The sequence below is a fragment of the Oryza glaberrima genome, chromosome 11 (assembly GCF_000147395.1).
Source record: "Oryza glaberrima chromosome 11, OglaRS2, whole genome shotgun sequence".
Lineage (NCBI taxonomy): Eukaryota > Viridiplantae > Streptophyta > Magnoliopsida > Poales > Poaceae > Oryza > Oryza glaberrima.
Window position 1 is genome coordinate 12,930,527 of NC_068336.1, and position 14,077 is coordinate 12,944,603.

Sequence of the window (14,077 nt, forward strand, 5' to 3'; positions counted from 1 at the left end):
TAAAAAAATAAGTAGTACTTATATAATCACGCGTTAATAGAGTACTTCTTCCCTGCGCTGCATGTTCCCAATACCATCCTCCTGTAGCGAACACAGGTTTTGAAGACGATGATCCGAGAGAGAGACGTTATGTGCCCATGCTCCATGAGCTGAGCTGAGCAGCCGGTGAATTCATGAAGGGACGAGAGGACACAGGCCTACGGGGCTGAAGGGCATAGGCTGCAAACCCTCTTCCTCACGGCAGCTCAGCGCCTCGGCTCGCAGAGCGCATCCAAGGCGCCATTAAGTGCCGTGCACCCACCCGGACGACCCGGCCCCTCGCTCTCGGGCTCGTCTTCTTCGGCTCCTCTGTCTCATCTCTCGCTCGCTTGCTCTCCCCTCCCATGCCGGCCTCCTCTGCGCGCGCTCCCCACCACGCCGGCCGCCTTCTCCTCTCCTTCCACGCCCATCACCACCCATGGCGCAGCGGGTCTCGGTCTCGGAGCCGGGAGGGTAGCTAGCGACCAGCATCGTCTAAGAAAGGTAGCATCGATAGATTACTGGGCTTGCTTAATTTGTTGTATGCATGCATTAGTGTCCTTCTTCGATCTCCTCGTTTGTAATTCGCGGGCCGTTTTACCTTGGCAACTAGCCTTCACCTTCCTCTCTCGACCAAACCCCCCCCCCCCCCCCCCCCCCAATTAGTGAGAGATGGCGAGGAGGAACCGGGAGATATACCAAGAGCTAGCTAATCAACTAGTGGCCCTGCGAGAAGACTTTGATTGGAGGCGTAAGAATCCGGGCCACAGAAAGCATCCACTTCCAGATCAACAGGTATATCCATCTATCTATTTACTAGCCAGCGCGCGCGCACACACATCTGACCCATCATGTCAAGGATGATGTCTTGCTCTCTCCCGCCATTCTCTACAAATAATTCGGTTTTGGCTGTGTTTAGTTAAGCGTAAAGTTTGGATTTTGGTTGAAATTGGAGATGATGTGACTAAAAAGTTGTGTGTGTATGACAAGTTGATGTGATGGAAAAGGACTGAAGTTTTAATCCAAACTTTGGATCTACACAGCCTTTGTTGGAATGTTCTCTTCTACTGCACTACTACTGAAGTTAGCTAGGTTCACTAATGATATATATACCAACAATCAAGTGCAGGCTATTGTTGGTGGTGGTATCGTCAAGGCTTCGAGTTTGATACCCCTGTGAATGAGGATGGCATGACCATTGCCCATAGCACCTTTTGGTTTGATGTCGGCTATGGTGAAAAACTCGAGCACGATGCAACCTTCATTTTTCTTGGTCAGCATTTGGGAGACACCTGTTACGATATCGTTGACAAGACCTCCCAGCTCGACCATGAAGCCGTGCTCGAGGCTTACTTCACCGCTTATTGCGAGAAAATGGGAATGTGGGTTGTGGCATACGAGAGGTTTAACAGCTTCTTGATCGACACAATCGAGAACAAACCTGCTGAGCTCAAAGGTTTCTTTAAAGACAATCTCCGGCTAGAACTGCGCAAGTTTTGGAGAACAACTGTGAGGTGCGTATATAGACTCAATATCTCTCGATCGATCACCTGAATGCTTCCATCGATAGATCTGTAGTTTTTGTTTTGCAGGGGAAGATAGCTAGCTAGTATCTGTATATATATGTAGTACATGCATGTAGATTGTAGAAACGCGAGTGTAGCTGGGGGAACATAGCAGGGACTGACTGATGCATCTCGATCTGTCTGCTTGTTGTTTTGCAGGAACTTGATCCGTGTGCTTGCCTTGGCCAAAATCAAAGGCGTGGTGATTGGCAGCCTCGGAAACAGACACGGCTACGTCATCCTTCCTTCCACAGAGATCAAGGTTTTCGGTATAGGATTATTGGGTGTTGCAGCTGGGACAGCCCATGGGAAAGATATGTATGACCTGCGAACCCTTTTATTCTCTAACACGTTTTTTAACGGGGGGCCTAATGGGATCGATCAGCGATCGGATCCGCCCCCCCCCTCCCCTATAGGCACTCCTCCCACTTCTCCCCTTCCTCCTCTCCTTCTTCTCTTCCTATTACAGTACACCAAAAAAATTTAAAAAAAATAAAAAGTTAGAAAAATTTATGTATAAAAAATTTGAATTCAAATTCAAATTTGAATCGGGTATGTAAACTTTTGACTTATAAACTTTGGATCTATAAACTTTAGGTGTATAAACTTTAGATGTATAGAAATACAATATATAGAAAATATTTGATTCAAATTCAAATTTGAATCGGATATAATTCAAATTCAAATTTGAATCGGGTATATAAACTTTAGGTGTATAAACTTTATATGTATAGAAATACTATATATGAAAAATATTTGAATTCAAATTCAAATTTGAATCGGATATTTGAATTCAAATTCAAATTTGAATTAGATATAATTCAAATTCAAATTTGAATCGGAAATATAAACTTTAGGTCTATAAACTTTAGGTTTATAAACTTTAGGTGTATAGAAATACTATATATAAAAAATATTTGAATTCAAATTCAAATTTGAATCGGATATATAAACTTTTGACTTATAAACTTTTGGTCTCTAAACTTTAGATGTGTAAACTTGAGGTGTATAAACTTTAGGTGCATAAATTTACTAAAATAGAAAAGTAATGCAGCGCTAAAAAAAGGAAACCAGGTGGAGGGAGGAGGGGGTGTGGAATCGATCGCCCTGGGCGAGCGAGGGCGCCCAGTAGCATTTCCGCGACATAAGTATTATAATCGATCCGCGACATTGTCTTAACTCCTATCGTGTAAACTGCTATTGTCTTGTGTCCTACTAGCCAGTTAGATACTATTGCAAATTCGGTTTTCCCTTGTGTACGTGTTGTTTTATGCATCTAATAAAGACCATGCAAGCTAGGGCTTATACTGTGTTAATTTGAAGGATAAAAATCTGTCTTAATTTGCTTGAACAATCACCTCTATCTAGCGGATCAGAGATGGTAGAAAAGACTCTGTTTTGGATAATATAAGTATATATATTCCTCTATCTAATTAACTTAAATAGAACTTTAGAAAATTTGCTACCAGCAAGATGTTGCTTTTTTTTTTTCTAAAACTTAACCAGTGAACATACATAATATAATATAATATTATATAATATTATATATAGGATGGTCTTCATTATTATATTATTGTCCTATCCGGTTGTGGCTATTGATTTTGAAATGTTGATGAACAATAGAAGTCTATGAACTATGTTCAAGATTGTGTGTCCAAAGGAAAATACTTTTCTTATATTGAATATTTAGACAAATCCATATTAACTTATATATTGATCTAAATGATTTCTTTGACAAGTGTGCAATTAGGTTCAAATGATTTGAATGATTTGGTCTGATTGTTGTAAAGGAGTTGAATACAAGTATACTGTATGTGCACTTGTACCAAAAAGGACATATAGCTTTTATTTGGAATATACTTTTGTAGATTGCTTATAAAGGAAAAAAATTATTTTAGATATTCAAAACATAAGTTGTTTGATACAAACTATGCATGTTCTTTAAGTGAGCAGCACGGATCGTATGAGAGATTAGATATGATAAAACTGTTAAGCTTTAATGTGTACAATGTTTAGCCTCCTTTGCACTTCATTGTTTCTTTATTTCGAATTAGAAATTACTCCATCCCCTTCCATCTTTCTCTCATTTTCTTTGTGGATATCTACTTCTCCATTTCTTTTAGCACATTACATATTCATGTTTCTAGTCTGCATCTGGCTCCAATCAAGCAATCACCTCATTGTGCTGCCTTCAATTGTCATGGTAGTTGCTTTTCTACATCTAGATTGCACATCCACTTGTGTTGTTGTGCAAAAAAAAAATGTACTAAATACGTCCCTTCTCTATTTAAGTACCCAAATTTAATTAGCTCTCTTAACTTGTTCATACTTTTTAAAATAAAAAATAAATACTATTGTGCGAGTCTAGGCACCGAGCGTCGTAGTGGTTAGCAAGCAATGCCATTGGGAACCATCACCAAGCAAGTTTTATGTGTCATGATTGTAGTCAGTCCTCTTTCATGAGCCCGGTATATGTTGACTATTCTTTGTTCTGTTTGATGTGTTGATTTTCATCTCTCCTAGGTTTAGCATGGGATTCTACAGCCTTCAATTTGGTATAAGTTTCTGCAACCCACTGGGTGCCCATTATCATGCCCTACAATAAGTAGATGTTGCACATATATCACATTAATATTATTTTGAAGCATGGATTAATGTCAAAATTTCAGTGAGGACTAATAGTGTTCTGGTATGATGCATGCATCTATATGCTCACTTTTTTTTACGGAAGTTGAAGTACATGTTCCAGTGAATTTAATTGATCCTCGAGTTGTCAACAAATTTCACACCATGTAATAGAGTTGCTGATCATGAAACTGCAAACAACACCTTATCTTGTGTAGGTTTGTTTGCTTGTTAGCTTTAGAAAGACACATCATATCATCTAGGATTACCATACATTTGGTTCATTATTATTTGTAAGGGCATGAGGATTAATATCATATCGATCATACCAATAATGTATCTCCAACCCATATCTGCAATTTTAAGTCAAATTAAAGAGCCGGACTTGTAACAGTATATGTTTATATTATATGACCATAATAATGTAGCTCCAAGCCGTGAAGATGCTGCTAACAATGGCTCATTACTGGCAACTTATGTTTTCAAAATATTAGAAAAAGTCCAAATTACTCCCTTTAAGTATGGAGATAACTCTACAAAGTTGTCAACTCTTGGTCCACTGGCGATGACAACTCTTGGCACAATAAAACCAAGCTTGATATCCAGTAGCCTTCACTGTGGACCTGATTCAGGGAGGATTCTAACAGGAAATTAATTAAATGTATGCAGCTCTCATGTGAAAGAAGCAGAATCAATATTCAGAGGGTAGTACCGACATGCAGAGCCATATATTCACACACGTACCAAACAGGTAAACAACCAAAAGGTTATGATAGATCATCGAACGCATACTGATGCACAACATGCATAATAGCAGCACAATCATAAGCCACGTTAAGATTACATAACAATAAATGCTGTTTGACGATCTGCGTAACATGATAAACTTAACGCAGAAGGACAGCGTACATTCAACTCGGACACATCAAGTTCGACCAGCGTACATTCAGCGTATGTGTGTGAATATATGGCTCTGCATGTCGCTAATGGATATCAAGCTTGGTTTTATTTTGCCAAGAGTTGTCATGGCCAGTGGACCAAGAGTTGACATCATAGTTATTAGGACTGGAAAAAACCGGAAGCAGAGGCTTCACCGGCTTGGTTCATTTAAAAGACCGTTGGTGCAATCGAGCCGGTCAAAACCGGATGAACTGGCGGCTTTTCCTTTGAAAAGGGCGGTTTTTCCCTACTAAACTGCTGAAAAACCGGCACTTATGTGGGATGTGTGCAGGCCCTCCAGCTAGCAGATGCGTGGACATCACACCAAAAGGTTTAAAATGCCATAAAAAGGCTTGGCCATGTATCAAACCCATGACCAGCCCTTGGGATTGAAGATTCTCTACCGCTGAGCCACTGCTTGCTCCGTGCTTTGACTCTAGAAATTAGTGGCTCAGTGGTTGAACCAAATGAAACCGTAAACCAAGCGCTTGACCGGCCTAATGACCGGTCCGGTTCTAATAACTATGATTGACCATCAGAATTATGAGAACCGTACAGGCACTACCGGATTCCCGGAATTTGCTGTGTTCCTAGCGCACAGCAAAGGCCCTATTGCACACGGCAAAAAGCGCACGGCAAACTCCGGCCGGCAAAGCCAAGTTTGCCGTGTGCCTTTGATCGGGCACACGGTAAAGCCTTTGTCGTGTGTCGCACTACAGCATCTGCAATTTCCCCCAACAGCCATATTTGAAGTCTTCAGACCTACCCCAAAATGCTCGTCCCTCAGCGTTTTGCGCTGGCGTGGACGTTGCCGCGTCGCGACACGTCAGCACGCGCTGGAGGGCTGGTGGATTTCGCGGCCCCTCGTGCTTCCGCGTCAGCTTTGTAAATTTTGCAGAAAGGTCCTCTATTTTATAGATATTTTGTTATACGTCCTCGCTGTTCTTTTTTCTGTTTTGAAATATTATGTTTAGGCCCTTATCATCCTATGAAATCCTATACGAAGGAGACAAAAATGAGAAAAAAGGACCACACCTGAAACATGCAAATTGAGGGGCCTTTCCAGAAAAATCCCTTTTCTTACGCTCTCTCTCCCCCTCCCGAAACCCCCGTCGCGTCAAAAAAAAAGAAAAAAAACCCTGGCCGCTAGGGTTCCATCGCCGCTCTCATCTCTCTCGCCCTCTCCTGCGAGATGCACCTTGCCGCCAGGATCTACAGCATTGTGGCTACCGCCCGCTGTCCACGCAGTACCGTGGCCGCTGCTCGGTCTCCTCCCTATGTCGTTGCCATCGAAGGGGATGTTGTAGATGCGCGCTATCCTTGCATCGCTTTCCTTGCTATGCCACCGCCGATGCCCACTCGAAGGGGAGGCCGTGGGTACCTGATCCGGCAGCCATGACCTCCTTGCTGGCGGATCTGGTCACCTGAAGTGGACGGCGAGAGCTAGCGGTGTCGACGCAGGACGTTGTTCCCCAGTGGTGAGCTCCATAGGTAAAGGCCCTGCTCACCCACCCTTTCTTTGTTCACACTTCCCCTTCTCTCTCTCTATCTCTCTCTCTCTCTCTGATCCAGATCCAAAGCTGATGGCCAAGTTCGATGTGGTAGATCCAGGGCGCCGGCTATGTTGAGCTCGGTGGTGGCGGCTGTAGCAGCTCAGCAGTGATGGGAGAAGACATGTAGGAGGCCAAAGTCGTGATGTTTGCTGCTGTTCCCTACATCCGTGGCTCCGCCGGTGGTGACCTATCCCGCGCACTATTTGCTGTCGTGCACACCGCCGCCACGCCTCATCCTAACCTCACACAAGCCACTGCCATCGCCATACTCTCGCTCCCTCCGCCGCATCCACCAACGAGGAGGCCCGGGCCGCCAGATCCGGTGACCCCGGCCTCCTCGTCGACGGATCTAGCCACCTGGAGGCGAGGGGAAGCTGGCAGCCGCCCTCTACGCCCGGCAAGAGCGCGAGATCGATGGTGAAGCGGTCAATCCGGCAAGTACGATGGTGAAGCGCACAAGCCGACAGCCAGACTATTCCTCGATGCTTCCACTCATCTTTCCCTCGCGATACTATTGACAGTCATTAGCGATCAGTTTTGACCATCATATTACCAAAATAGAGAACTAGTTATGCTTGCAATGCGTATACATGTTAGAATAATGATATTCCACTAGTATTTGGATCACTAACCTTTTGAAGAGAATAACCATAAAGTGGAGAAGAATCGACATCAAATCAGATGATAAATCAATCGGACTATGTCGAGAATCAAACTTATGTATGAATGGACCAAGAACTCAAAGTTGACACGATGAATTGGGACAAAATTTACAAGTCTGTGGAGAAGAACAATAGAGGAGGCAGCCAGCCGAAGATGGGCCGGGATGGCCCAGCCCATGGTTCGGCCGAACCAGGGGGTTCGGCCGAACCCATCCTGGTGCCGTTGGATGCAGGGTTGTGGTTGGACGGTGTGGATTAGCTCCCAATGACGGTTGGAGGGTATTTCCGACCATTCTAACCGTCACAACCGTCATTGGGAGGGTATATAAACCCCTCATTCTCTCCATTTCAACACACACCTCAAGCAAAGTTCTCTCATATTCTCTGAAGTTTAGTTTAGTGTGATCAAGCTAGTGGAACAGGAATAGAGTAGAAATCGGAGTTTGGAAGCCTTCGGAAGAGTTCGGGTATGGCTCTAGTGGCTCTTCTCTTCTCTTTTGTAAGCTTTGTACTATTATTAGAATACTCTTCTTTATACCTTTATGGTATTGAAATACTTTCCGAGTATGTGAATGCCAACTTTACATTATATTCATGTTATACTGATTATACTGCTAGCTTATCTAGGAGATGCTTTGGTGCAGGTATAATGTTTGTATATGCAATTACTCTATGTCATGACAATGATATTAGAGTAGTATCTGGTAGTTTAGGCATGGTGTCTAGATTACGGGATATCATTATTTGGGGTTATATGCTGCAGATGAGAGGTGGGCCGCTGATGGTGACAGCTCAGTACAGGTATTCCTCCACGCGTGTATATAGTCCTGAGTTAATTTCCTGGGAAGGGTACTCCTCCGTATTTAGCCTCGGTTGTATGGTCATGACGGGCTGTCGTAAGAAACTCGGCAGTCAGGGGTGGCTTCTCGAAGTACCAGGAGGGCATCGGATAGAGGGTATTAGATAGTATATCAGATAACTAGGATGTATGTATACTATGTATACTAGAAGTATAGGAATAGATTCTCTTTCTTTTTTCTTTCCGTTTAGCTTAGATATTTTAGTATTAGAATGAGTAGCTCCCTGCTTGTGTGTCACCCTACCCTTGAATTATATTAACCCCTGCTTAGACTATGATTATTACAAGTAATATATAAATTATTAGTCAGGTTCTTTCTACCATGATCTTCCCACGGGATTAAATAAATACGATATCCTTGGAATACTCTCGGGTGAAATGCTACAATGGTATATCCGTGCGCTCGCGGATGAACTCTGTAACCATAATATACCAGGACTATTTCTTCGCTATTGCTGGGAATTATATTTCTAATAATATCGTTAAGAAATACAAACAGATACCACATGGTCCTAGACTCCATCGTCGCCTCCTCCCATCCCTTCGAACGGCATGGCCAACCTACTGACTCTGGTATGTCTATTCGAGCTTCATCTCCATCGTCAATTTCCTTGCTTCTATCATCTGAATCGATCAATTTTTGGTCGCCTATGTTGTGAATGTGTGGTTAGGATTTGTGTTTGGGGTGCAACAAGTGCTTCGGCCACTGCGCGCCGTTTTTCCATGGGACGGCTATAGGTATAGTCCTATGCCTCTCTGCTTCCCCGTCATCTTCTCTTTGGATTAGGCTGTAATCCTTATTCATATGTGTGCTAGACCCATCAACCCACCCTGCTGTCCTCCAATTACCGCCAGATGACACATCTAGTTTGGCCGCTTCTTTGTAATCTTTGTCGAAACAATATATTTTTTTTCTGGTGTTAATTAATATCTAGCATTAGATTCTTTTCCCTTGCAGATCTGCATGTTAATCCACAAAAATGCTCCATTTTGTAAAATAGGGTCTGGTGACTATGAACAGCTTAGTTTATTGTTAGAATGAAAGGTAATACATCTTTCTTCTCCTTTTTGTTCAAAAGCTTTTATTTTCTTTACAGTCTTACAGGCAAGATGGTTTGATCTCGATCTTGGTTACAATCGGTTGTGTAGAACTCTTTGAAATAGAAGGTAAGTTAACCGGACACTCATGTTCTACACATGCTTGTGTATATCATATACTCAATGAAATGCTTGACGAACATAGTGTACAAGTATGCATTATTGATTAAGTTCTCAAAGTTGCATGCTGATTTCATTTAATTTTAGTCTTTTCATTATGTTGAATTATATAAGAGTTAGGCTTCATACAAAATGGTACTCCCTCCATTTAGTATAATATGAAATGTATTTTATTTGTTAAAAATTATATCATTAGATTGAGATTTACATTTACTTTCATATGGTTATAATTTTGTGGCTACAAACCTTATAGTATATGAGAAATTATAAGCTAAAAATTAGTTTTGGAGACCGTGTCAACTTTAACCATGCGTTATATTATGGGATGGAGGGAGTAACTATATTATCTGTACAACCATTTTACCAGGATAATTCTGTTGAAAAGAACTTGAAGCTAGCTACTGCAGATACCGTAGGCCAACACAAAGCCTAGAGCTCTCTGTTTATTGTTTGTAGTATGCCTAGATCACATTGTAACCAAGCCATGTTGTCTATTACCTTCATTTGTTCATGAAATCTTTCTCTAAATTCAGGAAGCAATTTTTATTCAATGATGTGTACCTTACTTTTGAGGAAAATTACTGCTAGACTACTATGTAGTGGATGTAGTACATTTGCTGAGATGTCATTCAATTCAAATTTGAAAACTTCAAATTTATTGTGCATCTTTTGTTCTCGAATATGTATTACTATGCCCAGGCTGGGCTTCCAATTCACGACCAGTAGTGATTCAATTTATTCCTTTATCTTACTAATGTGATAGTGAATAAAGTCCTGCATTGCATTTGTCAATAGATTAATCATGCAAAGTTACAAAAAGTGCTATGGGGATCTTGCATAGGTATATATCTGTTTCTGTATCCTTTTCTTTCCTTGACGTGGTTCAAGTGTTAAATTTGCTTGGATTTTCAATTACTCAGAATTTTTTATTTCCATTACTGAGAACTGTAAGCTATATTCCATTAGAACAACCAGGAGCCACTAAAAAGTGCTCCTCTTATCCATTTACTAGCAGTGTACATACTACATTTTATTCATTCAATGCTGATAATACAGTTGAAATATAGGACTGAAGTTCTGGTTTTAGTGTTTTGTGTCAATTTTTTATGTTCAGATAATATGGTGAGTGATTAAATTTTTTACCAATTAAGTTAGAACTAAAGTAGTTCTTAGATGCATTAGCTCCTAAATGTCACCTGTCAGTTTGATCTAAATGTTTTAACTCGTGGTCAACATGGCTGTATGGCTACCCACTCTAGTCCTAGGAATGGATGGCGAGTTCATTTAATAGTACAACAGCAGAGGTGTATGCAGGGCCAACCAGCGAGTGGTCGAGCTGCGTATGTTTGGTGGAAAGTATTTGTTAAATCTGATTCTCGATGTTGGCGCGGCACTAATCATGCTTGTCACTCTTCCAGCTGTGTGATACTGCACTTCCGTTTTAAATTTAATCCGACCCTTCCATCTAGAAAAAAATGATGCTGCACTCTTGATAAAAAAATGTCTTCAGGTTTGCTTTGTATATGTGTAGATCTTTCCTGATTTCATATCATTGACTATTTTTGGTGCAATTAATACAATTCCTTCTAAATTTGCATGAAAATATAGAAAAATAATTGGAACAGAAGTTCGCAGCTAAATTTCTTTTTGCTAAACCTGGTGATGATTGATTATTACTATTTTGTTAGCTCATCATATGGTGTGATATTTGAAACTGTTCAATAAATTCCTAAGTAGTCTATCTGTTTTCATCCTTTGCTGAACAATATTTTCATTGGTAGCAGCTATGTGTTTATGGAATTGCTTCCTTCGCAGCAGCTAATAGCTATGGAAGAGTAAAAAAGGAGAGGGAGTTCAGGGCAGAGCAAGGATGCCTCCATCCACCGCAGCGGTACTTCCAGAAAATCGTGGACCAGCGGTTGGCTTCAAGCTGTCCTTCCACTTTGCCTCCACACTTGCACGTCCACCTTCAACTCCAAGAAGGCCTCCACAATTGACAAGGTGCATGTGCTTGCCTCTTGTTGCTTTCTTCATGCTTGCTTCATTGTATAAATTTGACCAAAATTGTATTTGTAAATACATAAGAACAAAACACTATAGGGTTTGTGTGTTCATTCAATTGCAAATATGCCCACCTAAAATGTTCTTGGAAGTGGTTTGGCTCTAAATCCATGATGGACTAATGTGCTTTTGTTCATCAAAGGATGAAAACCCATATTAATAGACATCAGGAAATTTAAAACAACAAATGGATTTTCCAATGTTCTTTTTTCTTAAATATGCCCGTTAATATATGGAGTGTTTATTTCTGGGGTTGTAGAGTCTATTTATCATAAAATGTGTTGCTAGCCTGACAGAAGAAAACTACCAGATTACGTTTTATAGGCCCACTGTTAAACTAATTTTATGGTTCTTCGCTTGAAGAGCTGCAGGGATGGATCGCCCCAATCTGGCATATTTGGACATAGCTGATGGCAAACGATATACAGTTATGCACTCTTCTCCCTTCTCTTGCCAATGAATCATTTCCCTATCACTTACACTGCACTCCACATGTTTGTTGTATTGCATCTTATTAGGACAAAAGGCAGCCTGGAGGAAAGGGAACAAAGGCAATCTTCAAAAGATTTAATATAGCCCTTCATCTGGAGTATATGTTTTCCACCAACTATTTAGTACTATTTTTTACCTCTACCTCCCTTAATTCAAGGTAAAATTGAAAATATCATTCAAAAGTTTGTAAAATACTATGTAATTATTTTTAAGACAAGCTAGCTATATGAAGTTTTTAAGATATAACCTCTATTATTAGCTACTGGTTCTCTCTGGTGGAACAAGTATACAGTTAATCAATCTGTCCATTGCGACTTTAAAGCAAAAGCTTTGCTTACCTGTCCCTGCTTTTCTACAAATTAAGTTGAAAACATAGTATGATGTAGTTTATATGATGGCTAGGACAGTGGCACAGTTGCTTGGAGGACAATTTTTTCCCCTTTCGAACAAACTACATATTTATTTTATATAGTACAAGTTATTTGTTCAGCCCATTTCCAAATGGGCTAATTTTGCACTTTGATTAGGCCTTTGCTTATATATTAACTCTTTTTAACATTCTATTGGTGCTGCTGCTGAGTGCCATTTCTCATTCTGAGCTTTCAGCAGGGCAGCTTTGCTTTTTAAGTAAGTGACATATTGTTAAGCTATAGGCTGTGCGATAGTGTGATGGACAATTTGGACACATACTAAATGATGTGATCTTTTCATAAGTAATTTACTTTTTTTATAGGTGTAGGAATTGGTGGAAGCAGAGTTGGTTTGTTTCTGCTCATCATCATTTCAGGTGGTCAACAATAGGTAACCAACATGTCGTGCTACCATAAAGCTTCAGTTGACGTTGAGTGTTGCCCTGCAGGTTGTAACCAAATTATGTATTTGACTAGCTTGAACTTTCATGATATTCCTTTAAACATACTGATAGTATCTGCTCACAAAAATGTTGTGCTTGCAATGTATTAAGTATCGCATACCTATAATCTATGTAAAAGATGCACAACCCAAAACCAATAGTTTAACTTGATAGATTGACATTTACAATCCTGTCCATTTCAACTTTATTTGCTGGATAAATATGTTCTTGAATAAATTATTTGGTTCACTTTCATGATTATGAGAAAATTACTAAGAGAACAATTTAGGTTGTTTTACATGTTTGTTGTGTTTTTAGTATGGATAAATCATTACTTCGGTTTTGGCAACCTTTTTGTGTTTCCCTGTCATTGAGATGTTTGATTGATTTCCTTATATTGCTCTAAAATTGGTATAGTACCTGCTGGTGCTCTGCTGGTGCTCCTTAGGTTAATTCACATATTACACCACTACTGCATTCATCCTTACAATTTAACATATGCCACAAAAATAACTCCATTAACTTATTTTATTCACATTCAGGAAAAAAAAATTAGGAGAGGACTAATATTGTTGAGTAGTTCAATGCCACAAGATTGTTGACTCCCAGTATTGACACAAAAATTGTATTTTTGCAGCACTTCTCCAGTAACTATGCATAAGTGGAAGCAATTCATCGTAGTAAAAAAAAAAATGTGTGCCTTCCGTTTGCACATCAACAAGAAGGCCCTTGCAGTAAAGCAGTAATGCAATCCTCTGAATTCATGGGGGAAAGGGCAATTAATGCAAAAGCATCCAAACCACATTAGAATTTAGCCATATGTAATGTAGTTGTATGTGCTCATCTAGCAGAACTGTTGCAATGCTACTGCTATAAAGCTACCATGTACTGCCTATCCTGTAATCAAACAAATGGCAGGTTTTGTTATGTACTTACTGTCCACAATTTGCATACAACATATCGTTATACTTATACATGTCCTTCACTGAACTTACAAAGAACATTGTTTTAGCTACCTACCAGAACTTATGTAATCACTGATTCTCTCTAATGGCACCAATGGTGCAGCGCGCAAAGCGCGCGTTCCCCTCTAGTTGATCTACAAGAGCCCTGCCACTATCGAGAAAATAACCCCTGACTGGGCTCTCGGGTAACAAATACTGTCACATAAACTATACATAATCCAATAGAAATAATTGGCAAAAAGGTAACTGCAGAAAAAACTGACTGGC

At 40.4% G+C, this 14,077-nt stretch overlaps 1 long non-coding RNA gene and 1 pseudogene across 2 annotated transcripts; both read left to right on the forward strand.

Moving 5' to 3' along the window:
• The first annotated feature begins 233 nt into the window (after nt 1–233).
• LOC127755253 (uncharacterized) lies at nt 234–2,288 on the forward strand. 2 transcript variants are annotated; one of them, XR_008012980.1, is made up of 3 exons: nt 234–522; nt 1,148–1,532; nt 1,743–2,288. It is a non-coding gene; the product is annotated as an uncharacterized LOC127755253 (long non-coding RNA). The 2 variants fall into 2 exon arrangements; XR_008012979.1 differs by lacking the exon at nt 234–522 and adding an exon at nt 663–813.
• A 133-nt stretch (nt 2,289–2,421) lies between these two features.
• LOC127754957 (uncharacterized) lies at nt 2,422–13,772 on the forward strand (annotated as a pseudogene).
• The last annotated feature ends 305 nt before the right edge of the window (nt 13,773–14,077 follow it).